Raw genomic sequence first — 24,404 nt, 5'->3', positions numbered from 1 at the left:
AACCAAGACACACCAGGATAGTTTCCATGGAAGCAGAAATTAACCCCTAGCCACCCCATACTTGGTTCACATCTGGTACAACCTCCATGAGAGAGAGCAGTTGAGGCAAATTACTCTTCTAAAAGACAAGTAAAAGTAAGAATAGTGTTATCTTAATACATTTTTCCTACTGTAAATATTCTTCTATAGCATGTATTTTATATTAATGTTAAAATGAAGAGCCACATCTAATTAACTTCTTTCCAAATCATATTTCTACCTTTTAAGTGACTATACTATAATAAACTTTATTTTAGGATGATAAATACTTTAAGAATTATAGCCATGCTTCCCACCTATCTACCTTCTCCTTTTCCCAGGTGTTTTCTATACTTGCATTTGTCCATAGTCTCGGGAAAGATTTCAATGACTTGGAGAAAGACTTCAGTGATGTGGGTTGGTGAAAAAGACTTCTCCTTTGTTTCTGATGTAGGCAGGGAAACTGAAGTCTTAAGAGACAAGGGGCTTGAAAGTGCCTCCATAGGTATCATTCCATTCAGAAGCTTTAGGCTTGGAAATACTAAAGGCAACCTAAGGTTTTCCCATCTGAATTTTTTCCTCGTTCTCCTCTGGAGTCATCCAGTGATCCAACATTTTTGAGACTCTTATGACATGAATAATTAAACTTTTGTAGAGCCCACTATTTTGTGTGTGTGTGTGTGTATACATATATATATGTGTGTGTGTGTGTGTGTTTATGTGTCATAATAACATCTATCTTATATATATTTTTCATTTGTTAGGATTGCCAATTAACTACAAAAACAAATGATAAAATAAGTATATGGGAATTATCTATGTAGAAGGAAAAAATGTTTCCTCATACCCTTCTGCTACAGTAATCCTCTGCACAAAGCACATAAAGTTTCCTATAATTATCAACACTCCATTCTTTTTCCATGTAGAAAAGCCTTTAAGTTAATTAAATTTCATGTTGGCATAGCTGTCTTCAATATAGTAAATGAACTCCATGGAAAAATCAGCTGACATTGAAATTATTTTAATGGCTAAGTTTTCCCTATGCAAAACTGTGCTGACACAGAAATTACCTACTGTGGCTGTAGAGCTTTGTTGTTGTTGTTGTTGTTGTTGTTGTTGTTGTTCAAGTCTAGAGATTAGAAGCATAGATGTTTATTGCAGTCAAGGACCTAAGAGTTTCACAGAGGGAATTTCTGAAAGCTGGCTAAAAAAAATGACCTCATTCTCTTTTAAGCTTATTGTCAACACAATGCTGTGCTGGCACTCCAAGATGCATGATGTGGTTTAATTCTTTCTGTACGGGCTTCAGGGGTATGTTTCTCAATAAAGAATTGTGCTTGAATGGCTGATTTTATTTGTTTCCAAAAGATTGCCCCTTTTATAATTCATCCAAGTAGGAAAACACTGCTATAAACATTCCAAAATATTTATAATTTGGAATAGTAAATATCACTTTCCATGCTTTTATGGTTTGGAATGAATAAAAAATTTTAAAGTCTCGAAAGAGATCGATTTGAATCTATTAGATAAAAGTTCTATATTTCTAATTCCCCGAGCTGCCAGTTTGTAGTTACCATTTAACCAGTTCCAAGTATGCTCTGTGGAATAGTGATGATATATAAAGTGATTACTACCAGTAAGAGGTAAGTACAAAAATTGAGACTAAAAATTTTACAGAAATTTGCCAGACTAATGACATGTCTAACAGACCTAATCATTTAAAACCTGAATTCATATTTTCAATTTTTATAGTAGTTCAGTTTTCATTTTATATTATCAAAGTTTAAGTTTGAAAACAATTGACTTTATCACAGATAGTTTGAGAAGCACTGAATTCCAGAACAGTGGTTTTAAAAGTTTTTTAAATATTATACAAAGGCTTCATTTTTGAAAAAGTTAAATGTGGAGATGCTCTGGTTAAAGTGTTGGTAAAGGGAAATACAGTTCCTCTTTTCCCATTGAGGCAGAAATTGGAGGCTATAGGGAAGTAACATCAAGAGCAAAGAGCATCAAATGGAACAAAGTATGAGAAATGTTTGAAAATTGCCACAATGGAAAATGACGTCTCATGATTATAGACAAAATTGTAAATGTAGCTTCAAATTTAAAATATTAAAGGAAGATTAAACATATCCTTAAATGATTAAAGCATACCTTTGATCAAATCGGGCTTAATATATGCATTATTTCTAGGTGTTGGACATACAGTGAATAAAACATACACCCTTGCTCTCAAACCCTGCCACTCAAGATTGTTCATGCCCCAATCTCCAGAACTTGTGAATATTACATTAGATGGCAAAAGAGACTTGACAGGTATAATTATGATCAAGGGCCTTAAAATAGGGAGACTATCCTGGATTTGAAGGGTAGACTTGATCTGATCACATGAGCCTTAAAACTCAGAATTTTCTCCAACTAGAGTCAGGAGAGATGTTCCAAGGATGCAAAGGGCCCAACCAGCAATGCAGAAAGGAGCCACATGGCAAATGTGAGAAGTGTTATAGACTGAATGTGTCTCTACAAATTCTTTGTTGAATTCCTAACCTGCCAAGTGATGGTAGTAAAAGGTGGGTTATTAGGATGGATCCTTCACGAATGAGATTAAGACCCTTATAAAAGAGGTCCAAGACAGCTCTCCTGCCCTCTTTCTTCCATGTGAGAACAGAAGGAGAACATGGTTATGTATGAATGAGAAAGCAGGCCTTTGCAAGACACCAAATCTCCTGACATCTTGATCTTGGAATTCTGACCTCCAAAACTGGAGAAATACATGTTTATTGTTTAAGCTATTCAGTCTACAATATTTGTGTTTGAATATTCCATGTGACTAAACCAAAGCAAATGCAGGTAGCCTCTAAGGAGGAAAGACTGGCCCTTGGATGATGGCAATAAAGGAAACAGGAACTTTAATCTTATGGCAAGAAACTGAATTTGGTCATCTACCACAATGTGCTTGAAAGCAGATTCCTTCCCAGAACCTTCAGGAAGTAATGCAACCCTGTCGACACTGTGGTATTCACCTTGCAGATTCTGAACACAGGACCCAATTGAGCCATGTTGTACCAGGGCCTCTGACCTGTAGACCTATAGAACTAGAAGGTATTAAATGTGTGTTGTTTTAATTTAGTAGATTTGAGGAAATTTGTCATAGTAGCAACAAAAAATAATGTATTTTTACCCAAAATAGTTTATTATTGGATTACTGTGGACCTAACACCTTCCCTGAAAATAAGGCCAAAATATCTACCTTATTCATTGAATAGTACTCTAGTTCCTAAATTTAGCCAACACATTACTTTTAAAGTACTGTTTTCTTTTATTCAAAATCAGCATACATATTCTTTGTATCAATACAATGTCCATAATTTTGCCAATATGAATAATTTCATTTTTCAATTTTCTCTAAAATTATGCCTACGTTTTATTCTTTTATTAAGAACTTAGTTTAGGGACACCTTGGTGGCTCAGCAGTTGAGCATATGCCTTCAGCTCAGGGAGTGATCCTGGAGTCCCGGGAACGAGTCCTGCATCAGGCTCCTTGCATGGAGCCTGCTTCTCACTCTGTCTGTGTCTCTGCCTCTCTCTCTCTTTCTGTATCTCTCATGAATAAATAAATAAAATCTTTTTAAAAATGTTTAAAAAGAACTTAGTTTATACCAGGCTTTGTGCCAAGCATTTTACTTACCTCACCACATTTAAGGAAGTATGAGATTTAATAGCACCAAAGGAAACTAACTCTGGAAAGTTACAGAAAAATCCAGCTGATTTTTAGTTTTATTCTCTCTGTACTATACCTGTTAATCTAGAGAAGAAAAAGAAGAAGGATGACTGTAAAAGTTATTAAAAAGAGTTCAGATACATTATTTTTTCTTCCTATGACTTCACAGACAGCCACTTCTTTCCTCAGTTGCAGCTGTTACTGGGCTCACCAATTAAAATATGCAGTTAAATCAATAAGAAGACATATATTCAGAATGTTTAGATATACTCAGCTAGAAGATTTAAATAAACATTTATAGCTTTGTAAGCAAAATGACAATAAGAGGAAACAATCTCCATATCCATTGAAAAATGCCGGTTATTTGGCTAAATTGTAGAACTAAATTTTATTTATGAAGGTCAAAAATTACAAAATTAATCCACCTGGTTGGTTTGTTATATTCTAGGCATCTTCTCTTATATTCAAGTAGGCATTTTTGAGAGTCTAATAGAATCATAGAGGCTTCAGGGTAGAAATTCAGGTTACTAGTGTTAGACTACAAATTACTCTAAAAGTTATTGGCATAAGATTGCAACTATTCATTTTGTGCAAGAAGTCATTGAATGAGAAATCCAGGCCTATGGTTTGAATGATTTTCCTGTGTCTAACGATGCTTTTAGCCTTTGATGGAATATTTGAAGGTTGGGTGCTGAGCTCATCAAAGAGTTCACTTCTCACCAAGTTGATGTTGCTCTGATGAGCCACTTATGTGTAATATCTCCATGTGGTCTGCACTTCCTTTCAACATGATGCCTCACTTCATAGAGCATGTGTTCCAAAAAGAAAAGAGAATGAGAACACATAGAGCATGTGTTCCAAAAAGAAAAAGAGAAAAGAGTCTTATCACTTTTCTTGACCTAGACTCAGAATTTATGTGGCCTCAGTTCCCCCACATCCAGTTGGTTGAAGCAGTTATACTGATCTGGCCAGATTCAAGGAGAAGAAATGTAGATTCTGCGTCTCCTCTTTGGAAGAGTGTCAACATCACTCTTAAGAAGAATATGTGGAATAAGATATATACTTGGGCGGTCTTTTGACAGCACTACCTGGGATAGTGGGGAATCTACCTGCACAAGAGAGGTGCCTGAGACACAATGAAGAGATTATTGATGGCTTTTAATGTATACACTGCATTCAGTAATAAAAAAGGACTGAAAAAACATCCTGGAAATTCATTAATACTGAAACACAATCAGAAAAATATTTCCTCACATTTCTTTTTCATTATAACACTCAGTTTGATGTGTCAACCTGGCTGGCTTTCCATTTCCATATTTCAAATACTTATAAAAGTGTTAAGTACTGTGAATGAATTTTGAGAATGTTATTGATGTTCATAAGCGGTTGAATTTAAAAGTAAGGGAAATTATCCTAGACAGTCTGAGTGGGCTTAATTCATTCATTTGAAAAGCTTAAATATCAGGACTAAGACATACCTGATGAAGGAGATATGCTGCCTGTGGATAATATCATCATCTTATATCCAAGAATTGCTGCCTACATTGCTGACAACTTGCTCTATAGATTCCAACATGACCAGCAAGGGCCTATAATAGGGTAAGCCAATTCCCTCTAATTGATCTCTTGATATATATCTCCTACTCATTCTGTTTCTCTGGTTAACTTCTGATGAGTACATTCATTAAAAGCATCTATTTCTATTTATGACATCCAGAATTGTGGATTCTTATTATTGTCACCAATAATAAGAAAAATATAGTTGGTCTTCATCCACTGTCCTGGCACAAAGGCTCTAAAACCCTTAGGATTTCCTAAATTATGAAATTAACAAAAGTGCTTTCTGTTATGCTAATAAGATGACTTTGGAAAACACGTTAAGGATGGGGGCTGGTTGCTAAGAGAATCAACCATATGATTAGAGGGATGGAACTTTGAGTCCCACCTTCCTGAGCTCTAGGGACAAGAGAGGGGCCATAGATCAAGTTCAATCGTGAATGGTGAATGATTTAATCAATCACGTCTATGTGATGAAACCTCCAAAAAATCCAAAAGGACAAGTCCGTGAAGACTTGGGCAGAGTGGTATACTAGGAGAAGGCATGGAAGTTCCATACCCTTTCCACATCCTTTACCTTCTGCAACCATTAAAAAAAAAAAAAAATCCAAAATGGAGTTAAGACCCCACATCAACAAACCAAAAAATTACTACCAAAATTAAGCGCAGTTTCAAATCTCCCAGGGAAGTAACCTTTAACCAGTCACCATTGAAATTTCCTAGTTAGTAATAGGGAAGTGGCTGATAGATCTCCTGAGGAAGGCAATCTTCCCTAAAATAATGCATTCTTTACTAATTCCTTTTTTCATGTTCAATTCTGATTTTTTTTCAAGATTTTATTTATTTATTCATGAGAGAGAGAAAGAGAGAGCGAGAGAGAGAGAGAGAGAGAGAGAGAGGCAGAGACACAGGAAGAGGACACAGGAAGCAGGCTCCAAGCAGGGAGCCGGACGTGGGACTCGATCCCGGGTCTCTAGGATCACACCTGGGCAGAAGACGGCATTAAACCGCTGAGCCACTTGGCTGCCCCTTCATTTCTGAATTTGAAATATTTCCTTGCCTGCAGTATGTCAGAGCTCCTTTCTATTTGCTAGATGGGATGCTGCCTGATTCATAAATTGTTCAATAAAGTCAATTTGATCTTTTAAAATACTTGAATTTGGGCAGCCAGGGTGGCTCAGCAATTTAGCATCGCCTTCAGCCCAGGGCCGGATCCTGGGGTCCTGGGATCGAGTCCTGAGTCGGGCTCCTGGCATGGAGCCTGCTTCTCCCTCTGCCTCTGTCTCTGCCTCTCTCTCTCTATCTATCTCTCTGTGTCTCTCATGAATAAATAAATAAAATCTTAAAAAAGTAAAATAAAATACTTGAATTTTTGTTACTTAACACATCTCTTCCATATGGCTGTTCCTGTTATAACCTTTTATAATAAACCAGAAATCTAGTAAGTAACATGCTTCTCTAAGTTTTATAAGCTGCTTTTGCAAACCAGTCAAACCTAACGAGGACATCATTGGAACCTTTGATCTATAGCCTATAGCCAGCGGATCAGAAGCACAGGTGACAACCTGGACATGCGAACTGGGAGGGTGGGCTCTCTTGTAGGACTGAGCACCTAATCTGTAGGATCTGATGCTATCTTCAAGTAAATAATGTCAAAATGGAGTTGAATTGTAGGACACCCAGCTGATACCACAGAATTGCTTGGTGTGAGAACTCCCACCCACCCACCCAGTTGGAATTGGGTGCATATTTGTAGTTGGTGACCAGAATTTTAACATTTAATGAATAGCACTACTTCTAATTTCATACCAATGTCCAGTAATTATAACTGAAGTTTGGCAGAACATGCAGCCATAAAATATTGGCGTAAGGATGAAGACACTAAAAAGGAAACAGACAGAAAGATTCTCTGCCGTCTCCTCTATTTGTCTAAAGGTAGTGCATAAATTTACAAAGGCGTCCCTCCTCCCCACTCTACCAGGAAGGATAAAATTAATCATTAGAGGCAACTTTAGACCCTTATCAATTGACAAGGTGCTGACTTAAATCAGCATAACCAACCTATTATTAACTGTTCTTTTTTGGGTCACCTCCCCATAACTAGCCTCCTTGACACCTTTCTTTCTTTTATTTTTAGCTGAAGATGGAATTTAAGCCTGAATTCTAAGTCACTTCAGAGAGGTTTTTTTTTTTTTTTTTACTCATTTTTCCATGGGTATCTCCCATGTATGCATTAGGTATACATGTTAATAAGCTATTGTTGAGTTTTCTCTTGTTAATCTGTCTTTTGTGACGGAGGTGCCAGCAGAAAACTCAGAATGACAGATGGAAAATTAGTTTTCCTCCTCTGCAGAGCTAAACAGAATTAACCTGCAGTCTTCTGATTTAACCTATTCAGTATACATCATTGATAGCACTTGTCCCCAATATGGTAGGATCAAGTAGGCATGTTTGTTGAGTACCATCTAAGAACAATGTGCTATTTTATTACATGTAAGAATATAAAATATACTAAAAAGTACACATTGTAAGTTCCATAGTATAGAATATCACTGGCCTTTATAAAGAGTCTCATTTTACTACATTGTTGAAGTTTTAGGGAAAAAATAAACACCAAGGATTTTGAGCAGTCAGCTCTCTTATTGAGACATAAGAACCTTGTGCTCTTCATTGCCATCATTGACCTTAGCAGCAATCTGAAGGTTAAATCTAATTTCACCTAGGAAACAGAGAAAGTCTTTCATGGTTGTTTCTGAACACTTGAAGACTGTTAAATTTTCAAAAAAAAAAAAAAAAGAATAAAAAACTAAATCTCTATTAAAACATGATAGAGTAGTGCTCTAATATAAACAATATTCCTTTTTTTTTTTGTAGCACAACCTTTTTAGTCCTTCAAAGAAAAATATTCTAGCATATAAAATGATCACCACAAAATTAGAGTTGAATTAGTACCAGCAAGAGAGAAATACTGTGGGTTCATAAATGTATTTGAATAGATAAATTTGATTTTTTTCAAGAATATTTTTATGACATGTCCCAATCTTTACATATAATGTATTAAGCAAAATATGATTTTTTTTTGTCTTGCCATGACTCTTAACATGGGAGCACTATAGAGCATTTGCCAATTGTCTAAGAGATTTGATGTCATTTTTGTGATTATTTATCGGGGCAGGGATTTTTTGTAGACTTTTACAATTTTATATATGTTACCATATTTCACTAATTAATACAGCTGCTGATGTACCCAACACAGCAGGGCTGAAAATGAAAAGAAATAAAACAAATTTTCTGGCACAGTCAGAGAAAGTTTTTCCCATCAAGGAGATAATTTTTAAAAATAAGATTCTCTGAAATTTATGAAAGCTAGTCTTTTTGAGACAATTAGGCATAGTTATAAAATATCTGCTTCTCACAGGGCACATTTGCTTTCACTGTAATAAAGTTCACATTTAAATCTTGCTAGTAGGCTTCACTTCTATTTATTGCAGTATCATTGCCTGATTTTTAATTTCCAACGACTTCCTGTTAAAAATACATAAATATTTTATTTAACATACACTATATATATGTATATATCAATGCTAACATTTTATGTTCTCTGAACTTTCTGTATTTCTTTTATTCCTTTTTTCTTTTTTTTACCAAGAAATGTGCTTAATTTTTTTTTTCTTTTTGTTCAACATAAGAAAAATAAGAGAAACAGAGGAAAGAATTTATTTCTGCTTTTATGTTGTTTTCTAGATTCACCAGAAAACCCAGGAAAACATATTTCTACAAACAACATGTCTAATATTTCATTTCATATCAAGGAAAATAGATTATTTTAAATTTCTTAACTTTTTTCTCCATTATGGGAGTATTTTCTCTGCAACCATGACTTGGACAGCTGCAGAGCATTCTTCCCTTTTTCAAGAATTTGCCAGGTATGAATCACCCTTTTGAAAACTCAATAACTAAGCCCTGCAGTGAAAAAAAAAATCTCCTTTGCATTAGAATGGTTGTCATGATGAGATCATTCAGTTCCTAAAGGATTAAGCATGTTTCTATCTGAGGATATTTCTACAAGAATGCTATAAAATTAGCTGTGTGACATAAGCTAGGATATTAAAACTCTATGAATAAAAATAGATTTATATAACTTCCTTTTATCCTATGATGAGAAAATAAGGATTTTCTGGCTTTTTAACAAGATTGCCTTGACAAATAATGTGTTAAAAATTTAGCTAAAGATCAAGAATCACTAAATATTTGTAAAATATGATGATATTTATAGATAAGTATTTTTCTAAGCAAAAACAAATATATTTTTTAATTTTTAATACACATAATTTTGAAAATCTCTTGTCTCTAATAATATTTAAAAAGTAAGGAGAATAAATAAAACCAAGTAGTTTATTTATTTAAGTGCAATCATTCCATACTCTGGATAATTATTAAATCTTGCTTCTCTATAAAAGGACTACGCCAGAAAAACATGGATTTAAATCTTCTTTTGGCTTATCTACCCAGACTTGAGATTTAAATTCACTTCTCCTTTGCTTTGCCCTCTGAAAAACCTGGGAATGCAATCTTGTGATAATTGGGCATAATGTAAAAGACATATATGGCATATAGTTGATGCTCAATAAATTATCATTTTCACTTATGATATAGTAATGCTTAGAATTAAATGAGTTAAGATTGTAATTAAATTGTATTTTATAATATTAAAATATATTTTGCTGATCAAATTTTACTACCTAATATTGAATTCATCAGCCATTACTTATTCTTTGATAATTTTGATACCTATTGTATAACATTTAGACCTTTTTTTTAAATAATTACATTTTCTTTTCTTGCTATACTTATTCACATCAACCATATTTAATCTTTCTTAACATTTTGTGGACACTGAGTGGCATTTCAAGACACTTATGTCAGTATCTTTTTCAGATCTATAGCACTTATCCTGCGAAATATTTTTTTCCTTAATACTAGAGAGCTGTAAAATAATTTAGACCTCAGATCTTTTTTTGTTTTTTTAGACCTCAGATCTTATGCTTGGTTGCATTTAAACTATATTAGAAATGAATTTCAGTGTCAACATACCAATACCTACATCAGTGATGTACATTCCCTTAGCTCTGACAGGACGCTATAAAGTAAGTGGGGTGGCCAAGTTGAGTCTTAAGTAACCTTTTATCAAATGAGAGTAATTATTTTTTTGAATTTTTATTTCATTCAAATGTGCAAGAACTTTTAAGTGATTACCCACATATTGTATCTGGACAGATAAAATTAAAGACAACATGTAGAAAACTTCTCTGACCCTAATGTGTGATTGGCAGTTGAAGTCAAATGCAGCATTTACTTTGCAAAAAGCAAGTACTTAACACTTTAATATTACCAATTTATAGATTTTGTATTAGTATGCGATTTTTATAGAAACATTCTCTAAAGCAAGAGTTCAGAACATGAGGACATTCAAGGACATATCATTACATGCAAATTTTCTTTGTATAAGCATTTAGCTTAAGAGAGGGCCACAGTTTTCATTAAGTCTTCAAAGGAGGCTATAACCCCAGTTAAGTTATAAATCACTGCTCCTAGGACAGTTTAGAGCATATGGGAAACAAATGTATAACCAAGTGACCTTTTCGATAATGTTACTCCACAGTGAAAGTATCTGAGGTATTTTCAAAATACCATTTCCTAATTCACTGGCTTTTCTTAAATTTATTTATCTTAGTTTAGTGACATGGAATCCTTTTTATATCATTGATGTAAGTAGCATCCTGCCCAACTGAGATGAGTATTAAATTCTTGTTTTAAATTAATATCATTTCCATTTAGGATTTCTGAAGTTTACTTAACACTCAAATTAAGGTATGGAGGATGGACTATGGGGCATCAATGAAAATTGACTTATCTCTAGACCATCTTTTTGATGGAGCAAATGTGCACAATGTGTTGGCATAGCCACATCTCCCTCTCACTGCAGACAGAAACACCATTATCAGCAGATTGAAATGGTCTAGGGAGTATTTCATCTTGTTGCAATGGGGGTTTTCAGACTACATGAGGCCATTTTGGTTCCACTGAAATGCATAAATACACTACTTCCTATCTTTCTATGATTTAGAAAAATTCAGCTCAAAATTCTAACTCCCCCCAAAAAAGTACTGTCATTTATTCCTCAGACACGATTCCAAATGTCTTCTTTCTGCATTTAGTGCACTTCCAAAAGGTTTATTAACTCAAACTCTCAGTATTTGGAATTAGCTGTAAGGTATGTGTTTTTTTTCTGCGTTTGGTAAAAAGCAAAATCAGATGTTCAGATTGTGCTGTTTTTCTCCATCACTACAATCCTAAAAACCTAGAACAATATTACAGATATCAGAAGATATCAACAGAAGCTCAATAGATATTATTTTAAACAAATGGATGTTAATGATGATGTTAATGAATCCAATAACACACACATTTAATTCTTTATACCCATTTTTGCATTTTGCATTATACCCATTAATGCATTTAATTCTTTATACCAATCTGTACTCATTATTGGTTACTTACTCTGTTTAAGTACCGACTTCTCAGACTTAGAGTAAAAGTAATAAACAATGCAATGTGCGTACTGGTTCCCAAGATTCATACTCAGGGTTTTAATGATCAACACACACACACACACACACACACACACACACACACCAATGCACATACAAATCTCTTTTAGTTGTTATGTAAGCACCTGAGGAAAATGTAAAAATACAGAGAATCAGAAATTAAAAAATAATAAATGAAGAAAGAAAAAAAATTGTGCATACACAAAAAAACACATAAATTATTTAACACAGAGAGTTGGCTGATGTATCAGACAAGATTTCAACAAGAAGCATTTCATCCCAGGGACGTCTGAGTGGCTCAGTGGTTGGGCATCTGCCTTCAGCTCAGGTCATGATCCTGGGGTCCTGGGATCGAGTCCTGTATCAGGCTCTCCACGGGGAAGCTTGCTTCTCCTTCTGCCTATGTCTCAGCCTCTCTCTCTGTGTCTCTCATGATTAAATAAATAAAATATTTTTAAAAAGAGAAGCATTTCATCCCAGATTGTTCAAATAAAGAGACTGATGAAGGCATAGTTTCCTGAGCGGTAGGCAGGGGTAAGGCAACTTAGAAGGGGAAATGAGATGCCCAGATGCTAGTAATAGGGAGAAACCATTCCCACCCCTTGGCCCAAAGAGATAAAGGTGGATGTGGTGTCATTTGGGCCCAGAGAGATGGCTGTCCTCATGGAATGCAAAACAGGGAAGGGACAGGAAAATTGCCTCCACCCTCTCCCCTCGTATTCTCTATTTACTGCTGGTACAAATGGCAGCCACTCAGAGGGCCTAGGTAGTGCAGACCAAGAAAGCCAACCTTCTGGACACAAGGCAGGCCAGAAAAGGGTACTGACCGAATTTGAAGAATGACCAGCACACTTGAGTCTGTCGATAAAAAATTTGTGTGTGTGTGTATGTGTCATTACATTCATCAACATCCATTCATTTAAAAAAATATGTTGGGCAGCCCCGGTGGCTCAGTGGTTTAGCACTGCCTTTAACCCAGGGCGTGATCCTGGAGACCCAGGATTGAGTTCCACATCAGGCGCCCTGCATGGAGCCTGCTTCTCTCTTTGCCTGTGTCTGTGCCTCTCTCTCTCTCTCTCTCTCTCTCTCTCTCTCTCTGTATCTCATGAATAAACAAATAAAATCTTTTTTTAAAAAAATATGTTGAGTTTCTATTGATATCTATTGAAGCCTGCAATACTGTTCTAGGCTTTTAGGATGTAGTGATGGGAGAAAACAATACAAGGAGGGCTGCAGACCCACAAGCTTACATTCTAGTGAGGGTCAGGTTCACATTACAATGAACAAATAAGCAGGTGGATGGTAATATGTGCTCAGAAGATGATTGCAAAGGCACAATGTGCTAATACTGAGGAAGTGACATTTGAGCTAAAATCTAAAAGGTTAAGTAAAATGCTACCTGGGAAGTTGACAGGGTAGAACATGTCAGGTAGAAAGAAAAGGTGGAAATATTAAAACCCTGAGAGCTCAATTTCCTGAGCCAAGGGAAATGGAGTCAAGATGGCAGGGAAGGGAAGGGTGGTGGTAGGTAAACAGGGCCAATTACACAGATGTTGAGTGCAGTGTAGCAGCACCATAGGAAAGTTTTAAGCCCTATTGATGGATGAGATGAGGAATGATGAGGAAGAAATGGTATGGTAGGATACGTATTCTACATAAATCTCTTTGGCTGTGAAGAACCTTACAGTTGCCTACAAGAGAGCCCTGGGGGCTTGGATCAGAGTGGTTGTCACTGATGTGGAGAAGCAAGGATAGATTGGGGCTGTGTTTGGGGGTCTCAGGGGTCAGAGAAGAGGAATGAAGGATGATTTAGATGTGTCCTAATACTTCTTTATATTGTGTGGCACTATTTCAAATAAGTCTTATTAAAGTCTCCACAGGAGAACACTGATAGAAAATTAAAGCACAGATTCATTGCATCCAGTAAAAGTCTTTTTCTAAAAAAAGAGAATATGGTATAAAACATGTCTATCTTGGACGTTCATTTGGTTTTGACAATACCTGAAGGTCCTCAGGATCAAGTCGTCTCACCTGTTAGGTGCTCTCATGACAGAAACTTCAAGTGCAGACATAGGAAGGACAAGGGTATGGAATGAAGATTCCCATTTATGATCTACTTTCCACCTGTGTTGACCTGATACCATGCCACTAGATAGAGATACCAATATTAGTAAGTATAGCCATCCCCCTCTCCTCCCCCCACCAAAGCACACAACTAATGGAAGAGAAAGACTTATGAACTTGAAATGGTCATGAATATGTCATGTGCACTCATTGCTGGCATCATGCTCTAACTGTCCCTAAAATTCCACTATCCAGACATCATTACTGATAACATTCTTTTTTTAAATTTTTATTTATTTATGATAGTCACAGAGAGAGAGAGAGAGAGAGAGAGAGAGAGAGAGGCAGAGACAGAGGCAGAGGGAGAAGCAGGCTCCATGCACCGGGAGCCCAACGTAGGATTCGATCCCAGGTCTCCAGGATCACGCCCTGGGCCAAAGGCAGGTGCTAAACCGCTGCGCCACCCAGGGATCCCTGATAACATTATTTTATCTTTATTTCCAATATATTTTTATGCACACGAATGATATTTTCTCAACAAAAGAAGGATCATGTTACATTTAATTGCACAGAATTTTTCATTTATTTTAATTTTATTTAAATTCAATTTGCCAATATATAACATCCAGTTCTCATCACATCACGTGCCCCTCTTTAATGCCTGTTACCCAATTATCCCATCCTCCCACCCACCTCACTTTCTGCAACCCTTTGTTTGTTTCCCAGAGTTAGGAGTCTCTCATGTTTTGTCTTCCTCTCTAATTTTTCCCCACTCAGTTTCACCCTCTTCCCTTATGGTCCCTTTCACTATTTCTTATATTTTACATATGAGTGAAGCCATATCATGATTCTTTCTCTGACTTATTTCCCTCAGTATAATACCCTCCAGTTTCATTCATGTCAATGTAAATGGTAGGTATTCATCCTTTCTGATGGCTGATATTCCATTGTATATATACTACATCTTCTCTATCCATTCATCTGTCAAAGGGCATCTCAGCTCCTTCCACAGTTTGGCTATTGTGGACATTGATGCTATGAACATTGGGGTGCAGGTGTCCCATTGTTTCACTGCATCTGTATCTTTGGGGTAAATATGCAGCAAGGCAAATGCTGGGTCATAGGGCAGCTCTATTTTTAACTCTTTGAGGAACCTCCACACAGTTTTCCAGAGTGGCTTTACCAGTTTGCATTCCCACCAACAGTGCAAGAGGGTTCCCCTTTCTCCATGTCCTTACCAACATTTGTTTACTGTCTTGTTAATTTTAGCCATCCTCACTGGTGTAAAGTGACATCTTATTGTGGTTTTAATTTATATTTCCTGATACTAAGTGATGGGGAGCATTGTTTCATGTGTTTGTGGGCCATGCGTGGGTCTTCTTTGGAGAAATATCTGCTCACATCTTCTGCCCATTTCTCAACTGGTTTGTTTCTTTTTTTGGTGTTGAGTTTGATAGGTTCCTTATAGATCTTGGATACCAGCCCTTTATTTATTATGTCATTTGCAAATATCTTCTCCCATTCTGTTGTTTGTCTATTAGTTTTGTTGATTGTTTCCTTTGCTGTGCAGAAGCTTTTTATCTTGATGAGGTCCCAATAGTTCATTTTTGCTTTTGTTTCCCTTGCCTTCATGGATTGTATCTTGCAAGAAGTTGCTGTGGCCAAGTTCAAAAAAGGTGTTGCCTGTGTTCCCCTCTAGGATTTTGATGGATTCTTGTCTCACATTTGATCTTTCAACCATTTTGAGTTTATCTTTGTGTATGGTGTAAGAGAATGATCTACTTTCATTCTTCTGCACGTGGCTGTCCAATTTTCCCAGAACCATTTATTGAAGAGGCTGTCTTTTTTCCATTTGATATTCTTTCCTGTTTTGTCAAAGTTTAGTTTACTATAGAATTGAGGGTACATTTCTGGGTTCTCTATTCTGTTCCATTGATCTATGTGTCTGTTTCTGTGCCATTACCATACTGTCTTGATGATCACAGGTTTGTTGTACAGTTTGAAGTCAGGCATTATGATGCCCCTAGCTTTGGTTTTATTTTTCAACATCATCTGAACATTCAAGGTTCATTATCAACAAGGTTCATTCAAGGTTATTATCAACATTTTTGGGTTCCATGAAAATTTTGGGATTATTTGTTCCAACTCTGTGAAGAAAGTCCACTATATTTTGAGAAGGATTGCATTGAATGTGTAAATTGCCCTGGGTAGCATAGACATTTTCACAACATTCATGCTTCCAATCCATGAACATGGAATGTTTTCCCATCTTTTTGTGTCTTCCTTAATTTCTTTCATAAATGTTCTGTAATTATTAGAGCACAGAATCTTAATATGCAACATTACATCATGATTATTCCTGTAGTAGAAAAGACTTCAGAAACTATTTTAATAGCTACACAATGATTTTCCACACTCTAAAATGGTAAGACTGTTATTTTTATCTCATTTTTAAAAATGAGGTTTAATTTACATATGGTGAAATACACAGATCTTAAGTGTTCAAATTTGATCAGTATTAACAAACATATACACTTATTTATCTTGCATTTGTGCTCCTACCTGATCTATTCTAACAACCCTTGTTCTTATTTCTATTACTATAAATGAGTTTGTCTGTTCTACAGCTTCACAAATGGAAAGATGCTATAATCTCCTTTTCTGTCTGCTTCTTTCACTCAGAATAATGCTTTGAGATCCATCCACGTTGTTCTGTGTACTGTGGGTTGTTCTTATTGTTGACCCATAATTTTACTGCTGACTGATCCACTTTTTACTGGCCCTATATTCTCAACCCACTTTCCCTTAACTCTCAACTTCCACTCTGTTATTTATGAGTCGCAGCAATCTCTTCAAGGATAGTCCCTTCAGAGGCAGGAGGTTCTGTAGGATATAGTTTGTTTTCACCTCTGTCTAGTTCTTAATGCCAATGTCATTAACTGTTTGTTGAAACTCTTCTACCTGTATTATTCATATAGTAGTTTAAGGTTACTATGCATACTCAGTCCCTGAATAATAAAAATCTTATTTTCTTTTTATCAACCAGGGGTCTCCACAGGGAAAAAAGAAAAAAGATGTATATGAAACAAATGGTGGTTGTCTGGGCAAAGAAATATTAAAGAATTGGTTCACATGCTTGTAGGGACTGGAATATCTAAAATGTGTAAACATGCCTGTAGACTGGAAACTGCTCAGGATTTCTACATTATAGTCTTGAGGTAACCATCTGATTAGATTGACTTATCCACATTACAGATGTGAAGAATTAGGTTAACATTCTTCACTTAAAGTCAAATGATTGTAGATATTAGTGACATCTACAGAATGCCTTGACATCTAAATCTAATATCTAAATTAGTGGGTTTTTAATTTTTTAAAAAAAGATTTTACTTATTCACTCATGAAAGACACAGAATGAGAGAGTCAGAGACCAGGCAGAGGGAGAAGCAGGCTCCCTGCTGGGAGCCTGACCTGAGACTCAATCCCAGGTCTCCAGGATCACGCCCTGAGCCAAAGGCAGAGGATCAACTGCTGTGCCACCCAGGCATTCCCTAAATTAGTGTTTACTTGAATACCTGGGTATCATAGCCTAGCTAAGTTAAAATATAAGACTAACCATCACAAAACTTTACAGTACTGATGTATAAATCATACATTCCAAATGTTACAGAATTATGTTTAAATACTTAGTATTTTCATTAAAATCCATGAGTTTAACATTTTCTCACAAATATTATTATATAGCAGTTCATCATCAAGATATGAATTTGCTAACTTTAATCTCACATGCAGACACAAAATCCCAGGTTATTTTGTAAAAGGATTAGATGAAGATTTTAATTAAGAAGACAAAATTTTGGTTATATAAACTTTTTTCATAATTCAAAAGAAAAAAACTTTCTGGAACTATTAGTAGGGATAACTCTTTAAAAATTTCTTGATTGGTATCCCTGGGTGGCGCAGCGGTTTGGCGCCTGCCTTTGGCCCAGGGCGTGATCCTGGAGACCCGGGATTGAATCCCACGTCGGGCTCCCGGTGCATGGAGCCTGCTTCTCCCTCTGCCTGTGTCTCTGCCTCTCTCTCTCTCTCTATCTCTGTGACTATCATAAATAAATTTTAAAAAATTTAAAAAAATAATTTCTTGATTGCCTACTTCCTCATATTTAATTATGTATCTCTGTACCTTCATACATTTATAAAGCTAATTCTTATACCTTTATTTTAAAAAGGATAAAATTCAACTTGTTTCTGTATTTTCCCTCTTTATTTCTCTGCTCTTGGATCACTCTCTGGATATGGATATCTATGTATTTGAATCTGGGCTTGGTCATTCCCACAACTCCTTTGAGGTCTGTTCCTGAGCATCTGTAAAGCATTGAGATACAATCCTCTACTAGGGCTTATTGGGATTATGGGAATATGAAAGGAAATATTTTGACAGATGTAGCATCAATCCCAGACTGAACAGAGTTCTGTAAGTTGGTGTTACTATGTAACCAAAAGCTAAAATTTGAGGCCATGACTCTCTGCCCAGTTTGACTAGCATTAGCTCTGATCATTGTACTTCAGTCATAGGCAGTGTTGGCATCCAGGAATGTAGCATGCCTGTCAGCATTTAGAATGCTCTCACTCAACATGATGCTAAAACAGTCCTATATTAAGAATGAAAGACAGGATCCTCAAAGAGCAGCTTTGTGATGAGTCGCAGGCCAATAATTCTAAATAGCAAGAGAAAAATTATCCTGGGATTCGCCAGTGCTTAGTTGAAATCTGTATTTGAAGGGAGGGGTAGGAAGAACTATAGTTGACAGATGGGGTTGGCATCCAAATTCTGGTTATTGAATTGTCCTAACTGCAAAATCTTTTGAAGACTTAACCAAAAGTCTGTGAAGAAATGTTCAGTATTCTAGTGCAACTGATAGAAACTCACATTACTAATGTGAAAACTTTGGCCAGTGTCATATTAACTAAAAACACAAAGGACAGCAGAACCAGCCCATATGAGTATCGCTTCTGAATGATGAATGGGTCATCCCAGACAGAGCAGACAGTGGAATGGCAGAGACCTCTAAATAAAACTATGATAGACATAACACTGCTCTTGTTCTCCAACTCTGGAAAAATTTTCTTGTATTTTAAGATTAATAATAATGTTAAAATCATGTAGCAGTAACATATCAGGTTCTGGGACACCTGGGTGGCTCAGTGGTTGAGCATCTGCCTTTGGCTCAGGGAATGATACCAGGGTCCTGGGATCAAGTTCCACATCAGGCTCACCATAGGAAGCCTGCTTCTCCCTCTGCCTATGTCTCTGCCTCTCTCTCATGAATAAATATGTAAGATGGTAAAAAAAATATATCAGGTTCTTACTTTATTCCAAAAATATGCTGGAATGCCATATGACTAAATGAGTTACTATTTTAAAAAAGGATGAGAAAACAATTGTCCTTGTCTGACCCCACAAATATGCAAGCACAAATATATTTGTCTGTTTGTTGTGACTTTGTTGTAAATTAGAGATATATAATATAAAGAGATATAACTTCATCTCATGTGAAGGTTATGTTATATCTTCCAGGACATGACAACCTTAAGGGCTGACAGAACTAAAGAGCTGCGAGCATTTATTACTACATGGAAACTGGTTTGTCACATCTATATGGGCCAATTGGCTATGAAATTGACTTCAAGTAAATCTTTAATTAGTAGTAACCCATCATCCCACAAGTGTCTAAATGACTTCTGATAGCATTTAAAAGCTATGTTGAAAATAGGCCTCTAAAATATTTATTTTTATGTGATGTTGGTGAATAATAGGAGTAGTTTCAAGCAATTTCTCAAAGTAAAAAAATAAAAGTGAACGTCTAAATTAATTCTCAGAGATAGTTTACTATTATGAGATTCTCGCTGCATACCTAATTTGTAAAAACTCCATTTCCTGAAATGAAATAAAACTAAAAAGAATACCTCAATTATATTTATATAAACTTTAATTCTCAAAAAAATAAAATAAACTTTAATTCTCTTCTACTTTGGCACAATTAGTGTAAATGAGCCTCAGTATCTGTGTTGAAAGAATACTAGTAACTTTCCTCTAACAACTCACAAAACACAGTAAACAGTCATCAATTTTTTTCCTATTTTTTTCTATTACAGATCTTAGCAATTGTAACTGTGACTCATACATCAGGCAAGTGGTAAAAATCTATGTAGACACATCTTTGTAAATTTGCTTGATTGGGATTATTATCAAGATCAGACCATGCGTTCAAAGACAGTTGTCAAAAGAACCATAGCGGAAATGTCTATCATGTTTAGAATAAATATGTCTATTTCTATCTACTGTATTCCTATGAATAGGGAAAGGTTTCAGGTTAAATTATAACTAACTCCAAAATAAGAAAGTCTTAAGACTGCTCAGTTTTTAGAGAGAGGAGCTGGAAAGGAGAGCTTGCCTGCTATTTTAAGATTCAACGTTATTTTCTAGATTTTAAATGACAAGCATACATTTGAAAGGGCATAAGCGGGAACTTCAGTGCCCAAATCTGACAGTTGAAAACATGTATCCTAACAAGAATGATGCTCTACAACATCAATTTTGGGAAAGATTAGGGACCACAGTAGCCCAAGCTGTCTGTGCTTTGAAAGTACAGTTTTTAATAGACCGACAGTGTGATTAGATTCAATGGAATTGAAAGAATACACTTTTCAGATAACTATGGTAAAAATGATTTTGAAAAGAACTATAATACAGCATGCATGTTTCATTGAAATAATATTTTTTGCTCACATACTTTATGGTTATCCTATACTCCTTTGATTTACTTTCATCTGATTTACATACTCTTGCTAAACCCTAATCTTGGATGAAGGCAACATTTTCCCTTGGTGGATATGACTACTTGAATACGTCATTCAGCAGCATTTTTAAGCACCAAAATGATTAGAGATATCTGCCTCATTTGGGAACTCAAAGCTCTTCACCTATCCTATTCTCTTTTATAAGTAGCTCGTTTTGGTGCTCTCCACTACAGCGTATTCATGCATTCCCTAGTCTCCTAAACCTCTGACCCCTCTGTTTGCCTTTCCTTCCCAGTCCCACTCACTTGTTATTCAAAAAGAATACATCTTTCTTATTTTTATTTTTTGAAGAGACTCTTCAACAAATGGCGGTGGGATAATTCAACAGCCACATGTAGAAGAATGAAACTGGACCATTTCCTCACATCATGCACAAAAATTAGACTAAAATGGCCAAAAGACCTAAATGTGAGACAGGATTCCATCAAAATCCTTGAGGAGAACACAGGCAGCAACCTCTTCGACCTTGGCCACAGCAATTTCTTGCTAGACACGCTGCAAAAGGAAACAAAGGCAAAAATGGACTTTTACTGGAACTCCATCAAGACAAAAATCTCTTGCACAGCGAAGTTCATATATATATATATATGAATGACAAGTTTACTGGCAGTATATTTATGCAAGAGTTCTTATTATCCAGCATTTAACATATAAGAACCAAGACATTTTTAAAAAATAATGTATTTATTTATTCATGAGAGACACACACAGAAAGAGAGATAGAGGCAGAGACACAGGCAGAGGGAGAAGCAGGCTCCATGCAGGGAGCCCAATGCGGGACTCGATCCCGGGACTCCAGGATCACCCCTGGGCTGAAGGCAGGCACTAAACTGCTGAGCCACCCAGGGATCCCCAAGACTCAAGACATTTATCTAATTAAATGAATTGAGTGAAAATGACATGAACCTGGCACCATGATCCGTTCAATACCGACATCATAAAATAACCTGCCTAAAATTGAACTATTCAACAATGTAGAAATATTGTAGGAAATTTATTACTTTTAATAAACAAGTTTAGTGAACACATCATCCTATCAAGAGTGTTTATAGAAAGAGGGATGGCCAAATTACTTATAGATAAAAGTCAATACGTTACTTGTATGATATACTTCAATTTTTGGAGATGCGTTTACAAATGTACTCGACAGCTTTCCAAAATCAAAAGCATACTTGTATTGAGTACTGACTTGATAAAGAATTATGGATAAACTCTCAATCTGAAAAGTAGGTCAATAAATTAAGAATGAGCTGAGAAGAACTTTCTAATCTCCCATAATATTCTTCCTAAACTCTTCAACCATTAACTACATGCTTCTACACATCATTCCCAGTTATACTAGAACGTCATTCCCTGCCCCACATGTGTTCATGTACACACAGGTATGGCACATTTGCAAAAGCCAATTCCATTCATCTAGTTTTTGTAGCAGGCAATTATTCTGCTTAGGTTTAGTACACGAATCTTTGCCTACTGTTATTGGTTTTAGTTCAAATGAGAATTTAATTTTCAGAACTTTGTTTTATTTGGCCTACTTGGTTTATCTGCTACTATGAGGAGACCCACTAAATCAGAGTGGTCCTGTCTCAGAGAGTAGAAGAGTTTTCCAGGTGTCTCTAGGTGGCAAAAGACATTTCCCATCCTGTGGGGATGAAGAGTATCTTATGGCCAGGCACCTCAGAATATGATTGCTATGTGATAGAACGAAGCCTACCTTGGCTACTTCTGTTGCTATGTTGGGTTTCAGGAAACATTAACTTGGGTCTTCTTTTGAGTGGATAAAATGTTCTGCCATTATATTTTCTCTCTAGTTCTGGAATTCCTAACCAGTTCACTTTTCCTTTTTTTTTTTTTTTTTCTCTTTCAGAGTTTCCTTTGGCTTTTTATTGAATTATATCCAGGACTTACCATTGTACTTCACAGAGAGAAGTGGAAAATAAATCCCCACCATTTTGTCTAGACTAGAAGTCAGTCTTTTTTATATTAGCATTTAATATTAGAAAATCCTTTAGGTTTCTTATAGTCACTGATTGAAGAGAGAATTTCTCTGGTAGTCTTACTAATAAAAAAACATCTTTGTATCATTCTAGTTCCCACGAAGAAACAGAAATCACACAAGTTTTTCAACAAAGGGAATTGGTTACACAGGTTTTGCATGGCTGCAAAGAAATAGATAAAATTGAGCTATCAGAAATACATGAAATGAACAACGTGTCTGCTATCATTAGAAAGGGATGAACAAAAAGAAGAGTCTGGGATTTAATAACCTAAAGTTGTGAAAGAAGCTCATGGATTTGGGACTCAGATTTCTCAGGAGAGTCTTCCCCCTGGCCGTAACTGGTATAATTAGACTAATCTTAGAAACACTGAAAAAAATTGGATAATGAAACCAACTGCTGCTCTGTTGCTGCTAAGAAAGGCATTGCTAAGTAAAGCTAAAAGAAACTATGCATTCATAGAGGAGTAAATTTTTCTTCCTACTCTTAACGTTTTGATTTCCCTCTAGTCCTCCTAATGCAGTACCTACTAGGAACTCCCTGTTAACAGAGAAAAGTAATTTGCAGGATCCAAGTCCCAGCCCAGCAGCTCAGAACAAAGAAGCATAGGTTTATAGCTAAGATACAGTTACATCCTTTGATCATCTCTTAATGATTCCAACATAGATGCATGACAATTCATTATGGAAATTAATAACTAAGACTATTCCATCAGAGGAAAGAAATACAAAGACTCAGAAAAATCAAATTATGTGCAGCAATCTTCTAAACATATTTTATGTTTCATGATAGACTGTATCTGAACTAGCACAAACATATCTTTCTTCATGGCTAGTAATGGTTACTTTATTTATGCAAATATTAATGAACATTTAAAATAAATATCAATGTTTTATCTTCTGTTATCCATTTTAAGTTAATAATCGATGAATCCATATTCTGAATAGATAAAATATTTTATCAGAGTCCACCCTGGCAATTACCTGAATGTGCATTAAGAGGATTTTCTGATCCTGTCTTCTCTAATGTTTGATGTGTAATCTGAAATAATGAGAAAATCTAAGTGGTATTTTCAATTTCAAAATGAATGCAAGCTGTTTTAAGCTAATAACTTATTGTAAAACTGAGTATGTGGGAAGCCCAGGTGGCTCAGTGGTTTAGAGCTGCCTTTAGTCTAGGGCCTGATCCTGGAGTCCCAGGATCGAGTCCCACGTCGGGCTCCTTGCATGGAGCCTGCTTATCCATCTGCTTGTGTCTCTGCCTCTCTGTCTCTCTCTCTCTCTCTCTGTGTGTCTCTTATGAGTAAATAAATAAAATCTTAAAAAGAAAAACCAAACTGAATATGTAAGTAGAACATCTTGAGTAACATAAAAACCAAATTTGATCTATTATAAAGTTTTTTTTTAAGATTTTATTTTATTTATTTGAGATAGAGGGAGAGCTAATGCTTGTGTGGGTATGAGCAGGGGGAAGGGCCAAGGGAGAGAGAGAGAAGCAGACTCCCCCGGAGCAGGATACCTGATGTGCAAGAAGCAGGATACCTTTTTGCAAGATATATGTAAAGAATCAAAAACT

This window comes from Vulpes lagopus, chromosome 20, assembly GCF_018345385.1.
Source record: "Vulpes lagopus strain Blue_001 chromosome 20, ASM1834538v1, whole genome shotgun sequence".
Taxonomy (NCBI): domain Eukaryota; kingdom Metazoa; phylum Chordata; class Mammalia; order Carnivora; family Canidae; genus Vulpes; species Vulpes lagopus.
The sequence above is the reverse complement of the archived record's forward strand: the minus strand, read 5'-3'. Positions refer to the sequence as shown.